Genomic DNA, 22,142 nt, shown 5'->3' on the forward strand with positions numbered 1-22,142 from the left:
GTGTGTGTGTGTGTGTGTGTGTTTCTTTTTTCTTCGTATATACAGGAAAAACAATAAAAAATAATCTGAAAATAATTTTACTGGAACAATTTCCAATGGCCTAGCGGGATTCGAACCCGGTTCCCCGGATTACGAATCTGGCGCTCTACCCGCATTAACCGGCCTATCCGCATTTATATTATGTATATTCAATACATAAAACATAATACACAAATAGTCTTTCTTATAAAGATTTTTTTCTAATATTGTAAGATTATTGATAAATGCTTGTGGAGTCAAAACGTGCACGGAAAATAATCCTACAATATGTTATTCTTTATTCTTTTACGTTACGCTCTACAAGTTATGGAGGATTCACACTGCGTCCGATGTTCGACGTACGACGATCCGACATCCAATAGGAAGTTTTTGTCTCTAATAATAAATTCTGTTATTGGATGTCGGATCGTCGTACATACGTCGAACATCGGACGTGATCGGACGCAATGTGAATCCTCCATTAGAATATATTTTGTATAATTGCGAGCATTTTAAGGATTAAAATAAATGTAATGTTATTGATTATGTATAATATGTAGAATATTTTTTATCTTTGTTATATTCTTTTTAACGGAAGGATCCCGTTTGTCTGTAAAAAGATTATCAACATAAAGCATTATTTGCGACTATATATATTGCACATATAAAATAGTAAAATTATACAAACATTTTGTATATATGTATATTATTATTGACTATATAGTAATATATAATTGTTTATTTAATATATATTGTATATATTTGTGTTACATTTCATTTATATTTCAATGTTGTACCGATAATGACACGTGTGCAAAGTTTTACTATTACGATGCTATTGACAATCATTTTGTAAAAAAATAAAACCTTTCCTTTGCCTTTTATGATTTTCATTAAATCGATATTTGTGCTTCAAAGGCTTGCATTTGTTTTACAGACAGGGATAAATTTTACACGAAGTGGTTGAGCAGGGGAAAGTACAAAATCAACCTGTATCCGAAGATTCTTTAAATAATCAATGGGCTCCAAGTAGAAATTGTGTATCAGAGGAGCTATCATCGCTTTCATTTCCAACATAGCAAACCGTTGACCTATAATTTGGTACATATCCTATGTTAATATAACATAATATTATACATCAGGATATAAAAAATACAGCTTACCGATACAGTTACGTGGTCCAGCACTGAATGGTAAATACGAATAAGGATGACGATGTCGGATTTTTTCAGGCAAAAATCTATCAGGATCAAATACTTCTGGATTTGACCAAAAATTGGGATCTCTGTGGACTCCGTAAATGTTAAGATACAAGAATGTTCCAGCAGGTACCAAATATGACTCTAAAAAGCATATCGTACAACAATTAAGACTTAAAAAAAATTTAAGTTGTATTAAAATTTTAAAATTAAATATACATATAATACAACGTAGGAATTGTTAATAGTTGCCTATAGTTTGCAAGATAAAAAATGTAATGTAATTATTATTTAAATTTTATTAAGCGTTACTTGCTTAACATTATTTTCTAAAAATATTGTATGTTGTACTAAGTAGATGAAGCTTTGTATATAAAATTTTGAAATATTATAGAAAAAACTTATTTATAAAAATATACAAATTTTTACGGACTTCCGGTTCCGGAACATAGAAGGTGACAGGTGTGAACATAGCGGAGATAAAGTGGTAGAAAAGTGACGGCGGAGGTGAAAGAGTTAATTAAACGGGGGTGAAATCGGTTAAAAGGTGAAAAGTGAAGAAAGTGGCTGGAACGAAGTGACAGTTGAGGCATAGACGGTAAGTAATATAGAGAGGCGACAGAACGTAGGAAAGGGAACAAGGAGGGAGAATATACATACACAGGGGGAAGAGGTGAGACAGTCATAGATTACATAATAGGGGACGAGGAGGTTAGAGAAAAGGTGGAAAGACTGGAAGTAGGAGAAAGGATAGATTCGAACCATCACCCATTAATACTATGGGTGAGAGGTAGCCCAAAGAGAAGGCAAAGGAGGAGAGGAGCTGAAAGAATGAGAAGAAGGGGAGTATGGAATGATGAAGGAAAGACGCGATTTAGGGAGGAGCTAGGCACGATTGGAGGAAAAAGAGATCTGCAAGAGAAAATAGAGGAAAAAATAATGAAGATAAGAAGAGTGATTGAGGAGAACAAGGATAAGAATGAAAGAGGGACTATCAAAAACAAAAGAGGGTGGTGAGACGAGGAATGTACGGAGAGCAAGAGGGGAGTGAGGAGAGAATTAAGGAAATGGAAAAAAGGGAAAGGAGAGGCAGAAAGATATAGAGAAAGAAAGAAAGAATATAGGGAAATGTGTGATAGAAAGAAAAAGGAGAAGAAAGAAAGAATGATTAGAGAGATTGGAGAAGCGAAAACGGAGGGAAAAGTATGGGAGTTGATAGACAGAGTAAGGAAGAGAAGAAGAAGGGTGAACGAAGAGATAAAACCGGAAGAGTGGAAGGAGTATTTCATGGATCTGATGGGTGGAGTGGAGAACAGAGTGGTAAAGGGAGAGGGAGACAGAAGTAGACAGGAGGAAGAAGAGATAGGATTAGAAGAGATAAGAAACGTGTAACAATGCGCCCCTTACGCCAAGGCATCGTCCCCGGCCACCACCCGCCGGATGCCGCCCGACCAATCCTCCGTCGGGCGAGGACCGGGCGCGGTGCGCCCACAATTTTTAATCTTTTGAAACGCACCGTGTGCGCGGGAAATCCGCCGCACCGGTGCCTTCCCGCACGACGCCGACGAGCGCCGAAGCGAGCCGATCCTCGCCGAAGCGAACACGCGAGATTGCGCCGCTCCCACCACCGCACCGTCGCCTGACGATCGGCCTCCCGGTGAACAGACAAATAGGAAAAAAGAAAGGAAAGATGACGGTGTTTTTTGTGGATTTAAAGGCTGCCTTCGACTCAGTGGACAAAAGAGTATTAATCAAGGCAATAAGAGAAAGAGAAGTGAGACAAGGACTGATAGACAGAGTAGAGAAAGTATTGAGGGAAACAAAGAGCAGAGTAGGGAGAGGAGGAGAGAGTGGAGGTCAATTTTGGACGGCGAAAGGCCTGAGACAGGGATGCCCACTAAGCCCAATATTATTCAACCTATTAATCGCAGACATAGAGGATCATATAAAAAAAGGCGGATGGGGAGGAGTGAAATTGAGAGGTGAGAAGATATACACGCTAATGTATGCAGATGATATTGCACTGCTGGCGGAGAAGGAGCAGGACATGAGATCAATGATAAGCAGGTTAGAAGGATATTTAGACAGAAAAGGGTTAACTCTGAGTATAGAGAAATCAAAGGTAATGAGATTCAAAAAAGGAGGAGGAAGGAAGAAGAAGTACGACTAGAGGGGAAAGGGAAAAAATTAGAGGAGGTTAAAGAATTCAAGTATTTAGGGTATACGATGAAGGAGAATGGAGGACAGGAGGCGCATATCAGAGAGAGAAGAAGGAAGGCAGCAAAAGTAATGAGGGAAGTGTGGGGGATAGGGAAGAGGATGTGGAAAAAGGACTGCAAAAGAAGGATCTGGCTATACGACACACTGATATGGACAGTGATGAGATACGGGGCAGAAGTATGGGGATGGAAGGAAAGGAGGGAGGTAGAAGGTATTCACGAGAGATATCTTAGATGGGTACTTGGAGTAAACTGGAGGACGCCGGGATATATGGTCAGAGACGAGCTAGAAAGAGAGAAGATGAGAGGTAGAGCAAGCTAGAAAACATGGAAATTTGAAAGAAAATTGGAAGAAGGTAGAGGAGGAGAGATAGCGAGAAAGTGTTTGGAAGAAATGAAAGAAAGATGGAAGAGAGGAAAGGTAATAGGGAGATGGGAGCAGAAGAGAAAAGATTATTTGGAAGGGACCGGAGTAAAAATGGAAGGAGGAGAGGAATTGGAGGAGGAGGAATTGGAGAAGAAGGAGAAAGATAAGGAGAGACAAGAAAGGATGGAAAAGATCGTAGGATCGAAGTACAATAGATGGTATAAGAGTATAAGGAAGGACGGGATTCCGGACTATCTAAAGAAGGAATGGGAGGAAGCAAGATGGAGCAGGATTGCAAGATTTAGACTGGGTAACGAAGTGAAGGAAGGACTATACTGGGAAAATGAGGAGGATAAAAAATGCAGGATGTGTGGGAGGGAAGAGGAAACATGGGAACATATATGGGAGGAATGTACGAGATGGGTGGAATGGGAAGGAGAGGGATGGCAGGATGTGGTAGAAAGATTACTGTGAGAAAAGGGAGAGGGAGAAGAATGGATGAAAGCAATAGAGGAAATGAGACAAGTTGGAGGACGGAGGAAAATGAGAAAGGAAGAAGGATGATTCAACAACTCAACGAAAGAGGATCAAGGAGGACGAGACAACGAAAAGGATTGAAGAGGAATAGGTTTATAATAAATTATATGTATTTTAATTGTATGTAAATTGTTGTAAACTGGATGTACAGGGTTAGGTACGTCCCTACAAAACGCCCTTTTAGACCCCTTGGGGTAATAAAGTATCTTATCAATCAATCAATATACAAATTTTTACATCTTTGAAATATACGGGAATGTTGCCTTTTACGCGTATTTGATGACATGTTGCGTAATTATTTAATAATTTATACAAAAAAATTGATTAGATGCATACGCAATTTTACGTCTTCCCCAGCAATTCGTGATATTCCAAATGCGCTAGGATATAAGCGCAATGCTTCCTTTATACATCTCTCCAAATATGGTAGGTCTTGCAATAAGTTCATAGTAAACTTTTGCTCATTCTCTTGCAAGGCTGTATCGACCTCGTTCCTGACACGATCCTGTATGATTAATGTTAATTAAAAGGCGTCTTTTGTTATTGTGATGTTCATACGTAGAAACAAATATATCTAGAAAATATTTATTTTACAAATGTTTTGATTAAATTATTTGAAATATGTGTATATAAATTACACTTAAGGTATAAAAGAATATTTGAAATATGTGCATACGCTTAAGCGTGTGCGTGCAAATATTTTCTATATATACATCTATTCCATATCTAAACTAGTAATTCAAAAAAGCAAATTGTGTACAAAATATACACACTTAAAAAATATTTAAAAAGTTAGATATTTAATCGTCCGTCTGTATACATTTTCTTTGCACCCTCGGAGTGTATACGTGGGTCTATCACGTGGGTCTATTTGATGCTATTTTTCTCTAAAGTATTTTAAAAAATTTGAAAAATTCTTCTATAAAGAAGAGAAGAAAAAATCAAGAAACCTCTGTCTACACTAGTTGAAGATTTTATAATCATTTCGATAAACATAGTTAATTTAACATTTTCTGGAAGGCTCGCAAGTTTTATAGTTATAAGCAAATATCATTTTGGCTTGGACGCCATATACTACGTCTACGCGAGCGTTACTTCTGTAGTAACTTACGGTAATTCCTTTGCGTAAACGGGATTTTGTAGTAACTTACGATAATTTACTCCGCGTAAATGAGTGATATATCGTAAGTTACTACAGAAGTAACGCTCGCGCGTAAACGTAGTAATAGACTCACGTATACAGACGGAAGGTTAATAAATAACTTTTGAAATAAATTAATTTCTTTGTCTAGGAATATCAATTTACATTTGACGATATACCTGAATGTCCTTATGCTCAGCTAATAGTGCCGAAGTGAAGCACAGACTCATCGCTATAGTATCATGACCCTATAATCGCGTATACATCAATGTATTATAATATATGTATATATAAATAATGAATAACATTATTTATTATTTATAGACACATATATTATAATACATTGATGTATACGATTAAAGTTACAAAAGAAATTATGTACCGCAAACATAAAAATATCAACTTCCTCTTGAATATCTGAATCAGTCATAAGGCCATCGCGAGATGCTGCTATTAGAAGATCCAACATTGCAAGTCGTCTTCTTCGTACTAAATCGAAATATGTAAACATGTTTGTATCAAATTAACAGCTCAATTCTTCTGTGACGTTTTTATTAACTTGACTACGTTAAGAATTTAAACTATAAGTATAATTCATGAGTTGTAAAATATAATTAATAAAATTAAACACCAACCAGATTTAAAGAATAGCTATACCTGATTAAATTACGTACTTTCTACCGATTCTGCGTCATCTTTTTTTGCCAACGTGTCATTATCAAAGTTTTTTAAGTATTGACCATTAGTGCGATCATGATAAACTTTTCTTTCAGCAATTATCTATATATAAAATACAACATTATAATGGTTCTTCCCCTTACAAAAATATTTCACCGCTTTTACACCTCATATAGATCGTTTTTAGCCCGTTTTATCATTTTTATGTCCGTTTCTTGCACTCGCAAGCACGCGCAGTTTACTGCGAAAGAACATGAGCGTTTTTCAGTTGATGAGTGACAACACGTTAGTAAGTACGTTTCTTTTTTATTCACAAAAAAATATCCGCGGATTTTGCCCGATTTTAACCCTTATGGTACATACAGGGGGATTTCGAGTCAGCTCGATTTTTATCCATCGAAATTTCTCATAAATTCTGAAAAACTCCCACTCCTTATCTCCTTCTTATCTCTAAATTGAAGTACATTTACTCTACAAACACAGCACGTATTTACCACTCAAAAATACTCATAAGAATACGTTATTACTATTCGGATATCCTTGTACGCAATCCGTTTTAACCACTCGTTTTTAAGCAAAACAGCCGGTTTGCGCCCCAAAAACGGGTCGTACTCACTGAACCAAATGCACGTTTTTACTACTCAAACTGACCGTTCTCGCGGTCCAAAAATTTTTATAAGGGTCTATAAATACGTTAATAATGTGTTGTTAACACATTTACATATTATAATTTTTCTACACTATAATTACGTTGTAATTTCTTTGTGTTGTAATAATTCTGAATAAATAACGTCTAAATATAATATTAAGTAGCATTTTTGCATACTTGTTTAGTAAATCCATGTAATATCTTCAGGATCTTCTTTTGCTCTCTACCTTTCGACGTCAACGAGAATATCCAATCGCTGTGCAGCCATTGCCTGAATAGTCTAAATAATTAATAAATGTTAGACATATGTTACTTTAAGAAGATAATAATGTAAATTTGAAAAACATATATTTCTTTAAGCTTTTTATACTTTTACAATTAGTTTTATTTCATTAACTATATAAGAAGAGAATTCATTAAAACACTAATAAAATTATGCTAGAGACATATGCAAAATCTTATATATAGTATAACATATTACACCTCTTTTTAACTATTTATTTTTTTTGTTTCTATTTTTTTTAAATAGATAATTTAACATACACGTAATTCATACATTTCTAATTAACGAAAGTGATAATTTACCTTTACATTAAGTATTGTATTATTATACTTACCTGATCATATAATTATACAATACAAATTTATATTTTTACTTTCGACTGCTGCCAACCGAAGGTTGGCGACGATGAAAGAGTATGGGTTTCACCGAGACCGAATCTTTGTTATTTTATTAATTAGTTTTCGATAACTACAACATACTTTGATGTGTGCTTCCGTATATAAGTTTCTTATTGATCAAGCAAGGTTTATAGCGTATAATTATCATTAACCGTTGTGTTAATAAAAAAGCAAAAAAACGATATATTACGTATTTATATGTTCTCTTATTGGCTATCGACTGAGTTACAGAGGAAATTGATTAACGTCGATGCATGTTATATTTGGCAGGTAGTTAGAGGTTAAGTTTGTTTATACAGGTTTAATCTTTACAAAATTAAATAAAAATATAATAAATCGTGTGATAAACAGTAATACACTGCCTAATACAAGTTTGTTTATTGAATCATTTTCTTGGAAATACCGAGTGGTATCAAGTATCTGATATGTGTGTATATATACAGGATAAGCGGATATATCACTGCTCATGGGCAGCTAGAGCGGGTAAAACTGAATCGAAAAGTCTTTTACAGTTTTTTAAGTATTTCAATAATTAATGAAAAAATAATTAATAAAGATACGCGAATCAAGATGGGTTCGTGCAATTCGACGAGAAGGAGCAGCCCAATGTTTACGTTGCTAGGACGCGGCGAGACATTGGCTGCGTTCAACAGAACGCAATTAACAGTATTGCAACTGTTTTATGATTCTCTGCTGAACGATTTTAAACGCACCTAAAGTCTCAACACATTCACTCAGCGGTCGCCATAATTTTCAGCAAATTAAAAGTACGTAAAACGTCAAGCTGTCAAGCAAAACGTCATCGACATATAGTATGGACTGTGTATGGACTACGCGATGTACAAATATTAATATAAGAAAATTAAGAAATATATAGATAATTATATAATTTAAATAAATTCGGGTTAGCACGCATATAACATAGAATGATAGGTTAAGGGGTTCTATACATACGTACGAGTTTGGCTCGCAAGTCCGGTTCGGCTCGGCTTCTACTCGTTCGTGGATGAGATGTTAAGAGCCGGACTCGGCGTCAGATGAGCCAAATTCGCATATTTTCTTTTTGTGTGTGAAAAAACGTTCGAATCCGGCTCGCGAATAAAGCTCGCCGACCCGGACTTGCGAGCCAAACTCGTACGTGTATAGACCCCCTAAATATATATAAAATTGTAATACTTTGATGGATGTATTATACTTATTAATTAAATGTCATGTACTCTTATGTACTTATGTAAATTTTTTCAATAATTATTATAAAAAAAATTACCAAGAGATAGTAGGAATGCTTGATATATTACAAGATGTGCCACAAACATCATTAGAAGGTATGTACATTTTATTATAATAATATTATAATTGAAAAAAAAAACCAAATGGTAATATCATTAATTTTAAATTTAAAAATATTAATAAAACCCAAATGGGATACGTAATATTTTTGTACCTCGAAAAAACTCAAAAATGGGTGGATAGTATCTTTATTAAAAAAAAATTAAAATTTAAATAGTACATATATTACCTAACTTAACTCAAGTGACATGTATTTCAAAAAAAGATGTGAAATTTTTAAATTAAATTGCGCCAATTGTAAAGAGAATATGTATATTGCTTTGAAAGATAATTGTTATGCAACTACTTTAAAGAAATAAAACCCAAGTGGTATCTTCGTATTCCTATTCAAGGGTCTTCTTATTCTAAACCCAAGTGATAATAGCTTCTTATTTCTCTTTAACAAATTTTTAATATTACAAAGAATTATTTTAATTACAAAGAATTAAAGAAGTAACAGTACAAAATAAAAATATTTAATTAAAACAAAATAAATAAATTTTTCTTGTAAAAGAACTTGGCGCTGCTTTTTTACTCCTGTCGCATTCTTCCCTAAATTATGTTTATTGTTTTTTATTCAATCAAAAATCTTAGTACTAATGTTTAAATTTTAATGTTTAAATTTCGAGGTCTAACAGCGCCAAGTTTTTTTACAAGAAAAATTTATGTATTTTAATAAAATATTTTTATTTTGTACTGTTACCTCTGTAATTCTTTGTGATTAAATCTTTTGATCTATTGAAAAATACATATATAAAATTTATATTTAAATACAAATTGTATTCCCTCGTTGGATTAAATATTTTAATAAAATATTTGTATTTTGTACTGTTACCTCTGTAATTCTTTGTGACCACTAAAAAATACACATGTAAACTGTGTATTTAAATATCTTGTATTCCCTTGTTAAATTTAAATAAAATTTTTTATCTTATAAAATTGTTATCATACATTTATTTCTAATTGACACAATGTAAAGATTTTTCAAAGTAGTGTAACAATTATTTTTGGAGGCAATATACATGTTCTCTCTGTAATTGGCGCTCTAATTTAAAGAGATATCATTTCTTTTTTGTAATTGTAATAGATCACTTGAAGCGCGACTCTTCTTTTTGATAAGGTAACATAATTTTGTGACATGTATCACTTGGGTTATAAAATTTTTCGGAAATAAAGATACTACTGCTTAGATTTTTTCGACATTTTTCGAGATATAAAGATCTACCACTTGTTACTTAGGTTTTTTCGAGGTATAATACTACCACTTTCTTTCTTTTCGAGGTAACAACATATACACTACTATACGTGTACTTAGCGCCTTTTTTTACCTTTTTTTAAAAAAGGTAATTTTGTACGGATATTTTGTACGCCTTTTTGTAGTATTACGCATTTTATAAACAGTATGTACAGGGTAAAGCTCTATTTGGAGGTATAATACTACCACTTTGTTTTTTTTTTTTTTTTGAGGTAACAACATAACAGGGTAACATATACACTACTATGTGTGTACTTGGCGCCTTTTTTTACCTTTTTTTAAAAAGGTAATTTTGTACGGATATCACGCCTTTTTGTAATGTTACGCATCTTAATCTTATAAACAATATATCTTATAATCTCATAAACAGTATATACAAAGTATGAAGCTAAAAGTGTTACAGACTATTATTTCTAAAGAAAACAACAATTTAATATTTTACTTAGTTATTTTTAAATAATTTGTAACCCTTTTAGTTGTACACCTTGTATATATTGTTCAATTTCAACATAAAACATAATCGCAATAAAGCATGATTAATGTTAATAAGTCGTTAACTGTAAAATTCTTTATTTATTTTTATTCGCGTGTCTTACTGAATGTTGTTTGCAACTGTATATGTACCGATATCTTCAGGTAACGATATTTTTGATAATTATTTTTACGTCAGACATAATTTTAATTCATCCAATTTTTATTATGTCTAGACATAATTTTAATTTAGCGATTTTTGCATGACATAATTTTAATTCTGCCGCTAGGGAATTTTTAAGTCGATTCTTATGAATTAAGCTTGAATTCGATGTCTAGGTATCCCAGGTTGCCGATGACGAGGTCCAGATAGTGCGCATCATAGTTTTCGGTGTCCAGGTGTAATAACACGTTGAATTCGATGTCTACGTGTCCCAGGTTACCGATGACGAGGTCCTCATAGTGCGCTCCGTAGTTTTCGGTGTCTACGTGTATTAATACCTTGAATTCGATGTCCACGTGTCCCAGGTTGCCGATGACGGGACCCAGATAGTGCGCTTCATAGTTTTCGGTGTTCAGGTATAATCGTACGTTGAATTCGATGTCTAGGTGTCCCAGGTTGCCGATGACGAGGTCCACATAGTGCGTTTCGTAGTTTTCGGTGTCCAGGTGTAATAATACGTTGAATGCGATGTCTAAGTGTTCCAGGTTGCCGATGACAAAGTCCACATAGTGCGCTTCATAGTTTTCGGTGTCCAGGTGTAAGAATACGTTGAATTTAATGTCTACGTGTCTCAGGTTGCCGATGACGAGGTCCACATAGTGAGCTCCGTAGTTTTCGGTGTCTACGTGTATTAATACCTTGAATTCGATGTTTAGGTGTCCCAGGTTGCTGATGACGAGGTCCAGATAGCGCGCTCGGTAGTTTTCGGTGTCCAGGTGTAATCGTACGTTGAATTCAATGTTTAGGTGTCCCAGGTTGCCGATGACGAAGTCCACATAGCACGCTCTATAGTTTTCGGTGTCCAGGTGTATTAATACCTTGAATTCGATGGCCACGTGTTCCAAGTTGCCGATGACGAGGTCCACATAGTGCGCTTCGTAGTTTTCAGTGTCTACATGTATTAATACCTCGAATTCGATATCTACGTGTCCTACTTTGCTAGTCTAGCAATCGTGAGCAGTTGCTCGTTTTCGCTCGTTTCCTCTTTTTTGACTTACTGGATTAAAAAGAGAGGAAACGAGCAAAAACGAGCAACTGTTCACGATTGCTAGGCTAGCGGAGTATCGGCTGAACGCACATATTCAGATTTAAAGTTATTAATACACCTAGACACCAAAAACTATGAAGCGCACTATGTGGACCTCGTCATCAGCAACCTGGGACACCTAGACATCAATTTCAAGGTATTAATACACGTAGACACCGAAAACTACGGAGCGCAATATGTGGACTTTGTCATCGGCAACCTGGGACACCTAAACATTGAATTCAACATATTATTACACCTGGACACCGAAAACTACGAAGCGCACTATGTGGACCTTGTCATCGGCAACCTGGGACACCTAGACATCGAATTCAACGTACAATTACACCTGGACACCGAAAACTATGAAGCGCACTATCTGGATCTCGTCATCGGCAACCTGGGACACGTAAACATCAAATTCGAGGTATTATTACACCTAGACACCAAAAACTACGGAGCGCGATATCTGGACCTCGTCATCGGCAACCTGGGACACGTGGACACCGAAAACTACGGAGCGCACTATGTGGACCTTGTCATCGGCAACCTGGGACACCTAGACATCGCATTCAACGTATTATTACACCTGGACACCGAAAACTACGAAGCGCACTATGTGGACCTTGTCATCGGCAACCTGGGACACCTAGACATCAAATTCAACGTACGATTACACCTGGACACCGGAAACTATGAAGCGCACTATCTGGATCCCGTCATCGGCAACCTGGGACACGTGAACATCAAATTCGAGGTATTATTACACCTAGACACCGAAAACTACGGAGCGCGATATCTGGACTTCGTCATCGGCAACCTGGGACACGTGGACACCGAAAACTACGGAGCGCACTATGTGGACCTTGTCATCGGCAACCTGGGACACCTAGACATCGAATTCAACGTACGATTACACCTGGACACCGAAAACTATGAAGCGCACTATATGGATCCCGTCATCGGCAACCTGGGACACCTAGACATCAAATTCAACGTACAATTACACCTGGACACCGAAAACTATGAAGCGCACTATCTGGATTTCGTCACCGGCAACCTGGGACACGTGAACATCGAATTCGAGGTATTATTACACCTAGACACTGAAAACTACGGAGCGCGATATCTGGACCTCGTCATCGGCCACCTGGGACACGTGGACATCGAATCCAAGGCATTAATACACGTGGACACCGAAAACTACGGAGCGCACTATGTGGACATTGTCATCGGCAACCTGGGACACCTAGACATCGAATTCAACGTATTATTACACCTGGACACCGAAAACTATGAAACGTACTATCTGGACCTCGTCATCGGCAACCTGGGATACGTGAACATCGAATTCAAGGTATTAATACACGTAGACACCGAAAACTACGGAGCGCACTGTGTGGACCTCGTCATCGGCAACCTGGGACACGTAGACATCGCATTCAACGTATTATTACACCTGGACACCGAAAACTACGGAGCGCACTATGTGGACCTTGTCATCGGCAACCTGGGACACTTAGACATCGCATTCAACGTATGATTACACCTGGACACCGAAAACTATGAAGCGCATTATCTGGAACCCGTCATCGGCAACCTGGGACACGTGGACATTGAATTCAAGATATTAATACACGTGGACACGGAAAACTACGGAGCGCACTATGTGGACCTCGTCATCGGCAACCTGGGACACGTAGACATCGAATTCAACGTATTATTACACCTGGACACCGAAAACTATAAAGCGCACTATCTGGACCTCGTCATCGGCAACCTGGGATACATAGACATTAAATTCAAGCTTGATTCATAAGAATCGACTTAAAAATTCTCTAGCGGCACTTTCTGCCAAGCGTAGAGAACCTTCTTTTCCGTTGACTCAATATTTATTATATATATACCTAATTTACCTAAATAGAAATCTTTCTCCTGACCGATAAGTCTATCGACCTAATTTCGAAATACGCGCGCGATATCGAAACTGGCGATACCTGCGCCGCCAGCGTCGAGAAAGTGAAAGGAACGTTTCTCTGATAATCATAATAATATTGAGACGTCGGCTTTAGGAGGAGGAGGAGTATCTTAAAAATAAATTTTCGCATTTGGACTTTGCGTCGCAATATCTCCGCTCGTAGGGCACGTAGCGGAATATTATGAGAGAAACCCCCCCCCCCCTAATTGGACCCCAAGCTATCGATCAAGCCTACTTAGAACTTGATTCGTTCACTCGTTATCGAGATCTCAACATCTCGGGTACTCGCAACTCGTCGCGTCGCGTAAAAGAGTCACGGTCGGTCTCGCTCCGCGTGTACTTGGCGCGAGACACTACCGTGTCTCTTGATTCCATTTGCTTTGTATTTTATAATTTAAATCTGTAATTGTAGATGTAATAGTTTTGACAAAATTTTCCGGGCAATTTTCATCTCCAACATCGCTAGTAATAAAGTTTAATAAGGCTGTTGTACGATCTGAATTATTTGCACATTGATGCCAAGCTTCGAAAAGACGACGTCTTGTTATTGTATACACATGCCTAAGAAAAATAAAATTGAATAAATTTAATATTTAATTTATAAAATTTTATATAATTTATTTCCGATTTTTAATTATATATTTAAATTTAATTTTTTCTTTTTACAATAGAACAAATTATAAGAGAACTATAATTTGGAATATGATAAACTATAACTCAAATCTCTTTAGATACATTACTTTTCTATTTAAATTGGTTATCGTTCGTCACATCAAATGTAATCATATAATTAAATGTAACAATTATAAATGATATCACTTCTCCTCTATGTCCCAGTAGCTTATAATAAAAATATTGGATTTTTTAATAATATAAATATATATCAAAGACTATAATTTTTTGGTCCTTTTTAAGTATATCCCGGTTAAATCTGCAAATCACACATACAACAAGTAAAACATGTAAATGTCATAGTCATATTGAGTGAAAAACGAATATAATAGAAAATAGAAAGTACCTTGGTTAAAGTCACATATCAGATAATACCAAAGTCATAAAGCCTTCCTGGTTTAATGTAATGATTCGAATTATCATAGTGCAAGTCTCATGTTGGAGTACTTAAGCAAGGTAACAAGCAACCACCGTGGTTCCAAACGAGCAACTGGCGAACGGAGAGATAGCTAATCAAAACAACGATGTACGATAAACAATATTAACAATAACAACGATGACACTAATTCGCAAGTGATAAACGGACATAAAAGTCATGTGAAAGAGAAAGGTAATAAATAAAAGTTATAATAAAGAAATATGGAAATAAATAAATTGTGAGAAAAATAAAGACATAAAGAAGTGAAATGAATAAGGCATGTCGAAATAAATAAAATGTAAAATAAATAACTATAGATAACCATAGATGTCAAGATCAAGAGAGACGGTAGTCTCGCCAAGTACACGCGCAGCGCGAGACCGTCTCGTGTATCTTTACGCAAACGGTCGAGTTGCGAGTTCTAAAAAACGTTGTATCTATGAGAGCAGCACTTAGTGGCAGCTAGTTTTCACGGATAAAACTCAGAAATGTCTAAGGAATAATATGCTGGTAAAATGACGGCAGCAATTCGCAGCGTTTTTTTTGTAGACCTTTCTAAGTTTCATACTTTTGTGAAAATTTTATAATTAAAAATCGGCAATGTTTGACTTAAAATACCGCTATTATTAAAAAACTATTATTAAAATTTGTTAATAAAATTTAAAAATATATATCTTTCTCTATATTTATCTAATTTGAAGTTTTAATATTCTTCAATATAAGCAGAATACTTCTTTCTTTCTCAAGCGCTGCTAAAGTAATGATTTAACGTTTTGCGAGATGACATTTATACAACGTATTCAAATGATTGTTATAACACAACTACAAGTGTAAATGGTAAATATTTTGTAGAAAATGAACTATCAGATATCTTTCTTAAAAATATAATCGTTTATTTTAAGAAATATTAATCTTCGAAAATCGACTTTTGTTCAGCTAGATTGCCGTTTTGGCCCACTGTGCGCTGGTCCGAGTCGCTGGTCCGTGCGGGAGGGGGAGGGGGTCCGCGTTTGCGTTCGCGGTCGCGCCGCGAGTCCGCGTGGGGGTCCGCGGAGGTCCGCAAGGGCCGCGTGGAGGTCCGCGGTTGCGCCGCGGGGTACGTCGGGTTGCGGGGGCCTTGTTCGCAACGACGCCGCTAGGCGGCGTACAATGGGTAAGACTAACTCGATAGCGCACTGCGTAGTTTGTCGATGCGAAATTCTCCAAGGTCTTGCAACATTCTTCGAAATAATCTTCGGGAATTATAGTCTTGTTACATTGCTACTCCACGTGCGTGGAGTATTACGTTTAGTAAGCGTCTCACCATAAACTTATACTCCTTAGTAGTAGACGTTTTTATCTCTACAAACTCGCTACGCGGTTCGCGTAGGCAATCAGCGCCTCGTCCATGAGGGGAAATCGGCCCCTCGTCAGGCGGAACAGGTCCTCCCGCGCGCGGCCGGGCGCGGATATTGTGCCCCCAAACGGAAGCCGGGGCGCGGGAGGAGTGCCTCTCTCTTCAAACACCTCTATAGCGTCTTCAAACTGGGGAGCGTCGGGCCCCCCCAAAATTTCACTGTCTTCTATGTCTTTAGGCACAAAAGGTTCGCGCGGAGACATTACAAGAAACTTAGTTTAATCACCCGAACACAAAAAACACGTTCGTACAGAAGAAACTCATAAAAAATATATACGTGTAACACTTTGCGCGGACTCGACGAGACTAAATTCAATGACGGTTGCAGAAGTCGCCAGAAAAAAAAATATAATGGCGGTGTATAAAACTGATAGTCGCGATACGTCTCGCATTACACCTGCGAGCGCCGATGACCGCCAGAACATCGGTGCCTCGCTTCTATGTTATGATATGCGATATTTGATTGCAAATTCAAGCAGCCGGAGTTTTGGCGGACGTCGCATATACGGCTCGAATAGAAATGCGCGCGAAGAAAATATAGTGTGATTTATACTTAAAAAACGATCTATCTACGCAGTACGTTAAAGACAAAAGAAGAAATGACGTCATCGGGACGATGATCGACCGGATAACGCATCGAACCTGTTGGAACATGTTTGTTGTAAACAACATTTTTGAGGAAAAGGGGGATGTTATCGCGTAGACTAAACAATTTCACGCTATTTTTTACGACGCAGTACGCAAAACAAAGAAAAAGATCTTTCAAAAAAATCAGTTGGAGCGAGAGACAGCAAAAGGTATATAACGAGGGATAAAGCGCATCGAGCCGCAGTAGTCAGATTTGAGAGTGATACATCGATCAAAAAGTATCGCGGTTTCTTCGTTATTGTATGGTTGAACATTATCACGCAAGTGCTCTGGAAAAGAGATTCTTTTATCGCTCAATCGCAAAGATGTTCGTCCTGCTGTTGAGACCTTCGAACATTCGCAATTTTAGCGCCGAACAGCTGCAATTTGTGCCGAAAACCGTTCTGTTGCAAATGTGCGGCGATCACATTTACTACGTGTGGGACAAGCTTCCGGAGCATATAAAGGCGGATTCGGAGGTTCAGACCTATCGTCGCTGTGACGAACATTACAACCAACCGTGGCAGCGAACGCACATCGACGGTCCCGCTCCGATGATTAAGGATTGCGGCGAATGTCAACGAAACAAACATTAGTTTTCGCGACGTAAACATTTTTTTTATTTTTTTCATAACAGTGAGCAAGAAGAAATGACGCTTGACAATAATCGCTCGGTGTTACCGGACTATGAAAGTGATGAAAGCGATGACATTTCATACTCTTGCAACCGTTTTTACTATGGTGACCATTTAATAGATGATATCGCCAATGCTTTGCGTGATGAAGATCGAGGACGAAAATCGACGGATATGCAACGAATATCACTGGTGCAGTTTGTTCGCGATCGCGAACTCGGGATACGCGGAACCGATAAACGCATCGTTAGACAAGGAGATGTTATCAATACCGATAAGCATCTTTATGACTGGAAGTCTAACATAAGACGAAAAATATACATACAGGTGCGGAACGAGGTTAAAAAATGTGAAGCTCGTCTAGTTCGTGATAATCCTTTATACATTAAACTGTTTAAACATGACTTTAAGTCGCAATATGAGGAGTATCGTTATTGGGCGACTAAAGTTATGCGTGAGATAGAAAGGTACTCAATCGATCTGCTAGTTCAAATTCACACAGGCACTGGGAAGTGCGTTGAAATGGTGGCGAGGTACAATGTGCATCTGATATACTATAACCTTTTCGTCCACAATAAAATGCAAAGAACTCTTGAACGTGAACTTATCGATTGTGATAATTGGCACTGTGATGTCCCTTTCTTCAGTCTTTATAAATTTATGTTGGAACACTATAACATTCAGTATACCTTTCGAAATTGTCCAGCGTGTCATCGATGCGTGTGCAAGTGCCCCTTCGAAGAGTGTGACGTAATCGACAAGACTACATTATGGAATATGCGTCGAATTCGTGGTGATGAACAACCTGAATCTGATGAACAACCTAAATCTGAATAGATAAAACATGGAGCAATTCAAGCAAACCGAACGCGATCTGTTGGAGCTGTCCAACCAAGTAACTACCTTGGGTGAATATTTCACATGAACGCTGCAATGCGCGGAATTCGTCGAGCAGCTCGAGACACGAGCTCGAGACTTTCGTAGTAGTGCCAAACGTCCGCTCTCGATCGGGCAAAGGCAATCGTTGCCAGAATAGCGCGACTCGAGGGTGTGAAGTCGCGATTGGAAAGACAATTTATCCATAGCGGTGGTGATTATGCGACCGGTAACAGTGGCGACACGCGCGCGGCAGAATTCGTATGGCGAGAAATCAATGCCGCGTTCAAAACGCGAATAGTGACCGGTGCGGTAATTAATATAGACCATATAGAGCCGCGACAATTTTTGGAAGACGCCTGCAGCGTAGTGTGCAAGCGAGTGCGAGACATTATAAAAAAAACATAACTGTGTCAAAGTGAACACTGCGTTCAACGGGGAGTTTGTGGCGGGTGATAAACGTGACAATAAGAGTACATGTACAAATAACATAGAACTCTGTCGCACATCGCACTTGCGCGATTGGTACGAGCGGCACGTTATCGAGCCCACATTAGCGAAATTCGAGGAGTTCCAGGAACGCGACAGTGGGTGGGCGTTGACTCGAATCCTCAATTTGACGGTGAACGTCAACAAGTACATACAATCCTTTGCGCGCGGGGTGTCACTTGAAATTGCCTAAAGACATTAAAGTGAAGAACGCGGTGATCAATGTGCTGTCAATGGACAATGCGTGTTTTGCATGGTCAGTGGTCGCCGCCTTACATCCAGCCAAAAGACATTCAGAACGGGAATCATCATACCCGCATTATTCAAGGGTACTGGATTTACGAGACATTGAGTTCCCAATGATGTTGAGTCAAATTAAACAGTTCGAACGACTCAACAATATATCCGTCAACGTCTATACCATTGAGGGACAGAAGACGTCAAACGTTTTTCTAATACGGCTTACCGACCGCACGAGTGTTAAAAAACATGTGAATCTGCTGTACGTGCAGGATCCGCGAGACAACAATGTTGGACATTTCGCGTGGATTAAAAATCTATCCCGTCTCGTGAGCTCACAATTGAGCAAGCATCATGGTCAGAAGTAGATTTGTGATCGGTAAGTACTTATTACTTTTTAATAATATATATATATATATATATATATATATATATATCATTTTTATATTTTGTGTATAAAAATGATTTATATTTATGATTTTTTGCAGATGTCTTCACTACTTTAGTTTGAGCGACAAGTTGCAGTCTCACACTGTGGACTGCCGAAAGGTAAACGACTGCGCTATCAAACTACCGAGTGAGGACAACAAGTGGCTGTGCTTCAAGAACCACAGCAGGAAAGAACGACTTCCCTTCGTGGTATACGGCGATCTGGAGTGTGTGCTGCAGAAGGCACAACCGGAGACGGAACACGCGTCATACGCCTATCAACATCATCGAGTATGTAGTATAGCATACTACGTACAGTGCTCGTACGATGAAACGTTATCAGCGTATCGATTTCGTCGCGATAACGACTGCGTCGCGTGGTTCGTCGAGGAACTCAAAGGATTGGCGCATCGCGTAAAGAACATATTGTCCGACATTGTATGCATGGTAGACCTAACGCGAGACGAGTGGGAGACATTTTACAGCGCGGCGCAATGTCACATATGTGAAAAACCGTTCGCGCCAAATAATAATCGTGTACGCGATCATTACCACCTAACTGGGCGTTACAGAGGTCCAGCACACTCGACGTGCAATCTGAATTATAAGGATTCTCACTTCATCCCAGTAATATTCCACAATCTGTCAGGCTATGACGCGCATTTCATTATCAAGGAGATAGCTGTTGCGTTCGAAAGCAAGATTGATGTACTGCCTATAACAAAGGAAATGTACATCTCATTTACTAAACACGTGAAAGACACCACGGAAAGATCAGATTCGCGAAACGATATAAAATTAAGATTCATCGACTCGTACAAATTTCTGAGCACGAGTCTCTCGCAAAATTGGCATTCTTCCTAGATAATGATAAATTAAAAATTATACGTTCAAAATTTTCCGCGTTATCCGACGACGATTACAAATTATTGACGCGAAAAGGTGTCTTTCCATACGAATACGTGGACAGCGTCGAAAAGCTGGAGGATACGTGTTTACCGCCGCGCGATTCATTTTACAGTTCCTTGACCGCGGTGACACCGTATCCGAGAGCGATTACGCGCATGCCGCGAACGTATGGCAGCGATTCTCCGTTCAAACCCTGGGCGAATACTGCAGCGATCTATACCTGAAAACCGATGTCTTGCTGTTGGCCGACGTGTTTATAAATTTCCGCGACAGCTGCGTCGCGAGTTACGGGCTTGATCCCGCGTACTACTACACTTTACCAGGCTTTACGTGGGACGCCATGTTGAAACTTACGTGTATCAATTTCGAACTGCTGACCGACACTGACATGGTTAAGTTTATCGAACGTGGTATTCGCGGTGGTCTGAGTCAATGTTCCGGCAGATACGTGCAGGCCAACAACAAGTACATGCTGTCGTACGATTCATCGAAACCGTCGTCGTACCTAATGTATTTCGATGTCAACAACTTGTACGGCTGGGCGATGTGTAAACCACTGCCAGTGATCGGCAAAAAAAAATTTTTCATTATTTATTTTTTAATGTCAAAGCAATCATTAATAAGCCAAAATACAATATTAAGTGCCAAAAAAATTAAAAATATTTTTCAACTTATTTTTATTTACCTAACAATTTTTGTAAATAATTTCAAAAAAAGATTATTTCTACAAAAATTATTAATGTGTAACATTATTTTTTAATTCTTAGAAAATTTAATAATAAATCGAGAATTATAACTAATTTTTCAAAAATAAATAATTAAATAAAAATAATTTTTAATTTTCTAAAAAATAATGGAAAAAAAATATTTTTTAATTTTTCAAAAAATTAGTAATTAAATAAAAATATTTTCTAATTTTTCAGAAAATTAACAATTAAATAAAAATAATTTTTTATCCTTGACTCTGAAACAAGGTGTCTTGGCAAAAACAAGCATGAACATGAGGTAACTGACAATATTACAATCAGAGATACTAGGCAAGACAAAGGGAACATCATAAAGTTCTTGATTACACTTATTTTACACATTAATGATAAAACGAAAAATTGTTTTAAGAATGCCAACAATCTTTGAACAACTAAAAAAATAATTGTGAAGATTTGTGAGAAAATATATCTATTAATTAACCTAGTCGATATTTATTAGATTATATTAATAAGTATAAGCTGTTGTTCTTAAATTTTCCTTCCCTTTGAGTGTGCATATAACATACATACACTTTTTGTAAATACCATATGAATGTATTCGAAGTTTCAATTTTATATTCAGAAGTACTAAATAAAGCGAAGTCAATGATTAAAAAATTATATTTGTTATCACACAGTTATTATTAAATCAGTCAACACGGTAATAAATGTGTACATATTTGACTTACAAGAATAATTTATTAATTATTACTTACATATTAATATTGTATAAACGTATCAGCAGATACAGCGTATTTATTCTTCAAGTTTTCAATCAAGATTATTTATCATCTCTCATTGATGTAATGCTCTTTAAGGCTCCTGGTCCCTGAGCCGAGAACTCCGCGTTGACGGTGACGACGTACCGTCGCGGTAGAAATAAGAACTCTCTCCAATGGAGAATAAGCGAGAAATGTTGAGAATTGACACGTT

At 37.5% G+C, this 22,142-nt stretch overlaps 1 pseudogene across 1 annotated transcript; it reads right to left on the bottom strand.

Moving 5' to 3' along the window:
• Window positions 1–886: 886 nt before the first annotated feature.
• On the bottom strand, window positions 887–7,129 carry LOC143903064 (cytochrome P450 4C1-like; annotated as a pseudogene). The gene is made up of 7 exons (XR_013258579.1): window positions 6,986–7,129; window positions 6,156–6,261; window positions 5,864–5,970; window positions 5,661–5,729; window positions 4,677–4,845; window positions 1,182–1,361; window positions 887–1,109 (listed from the first exon to the last, which is right to left on the bottom strand). The product of XR_013258579.1 is annotated as a cytochrome P450 4C1-like (transcript).
• Between the last annotated feature and the right edge of the window lie 15,013 nt (window positions 7,130–22,142).

This window comes from Temnothorax americanus, unplaced genomic scaffold (genome assembly GCF_048541705.1).
Source record: "Temnothorax americanus isolate GAGA-0224 unplaced genomic scaffold, ASM4854170v1 Scaffold43, whole genome shotgun sequence".
NCBI lineage: Eukaryota > Metazoa > Arthropoda > Insecta > Hymenoptera > Formicidae > Temnothorax > Temnothorax americanus.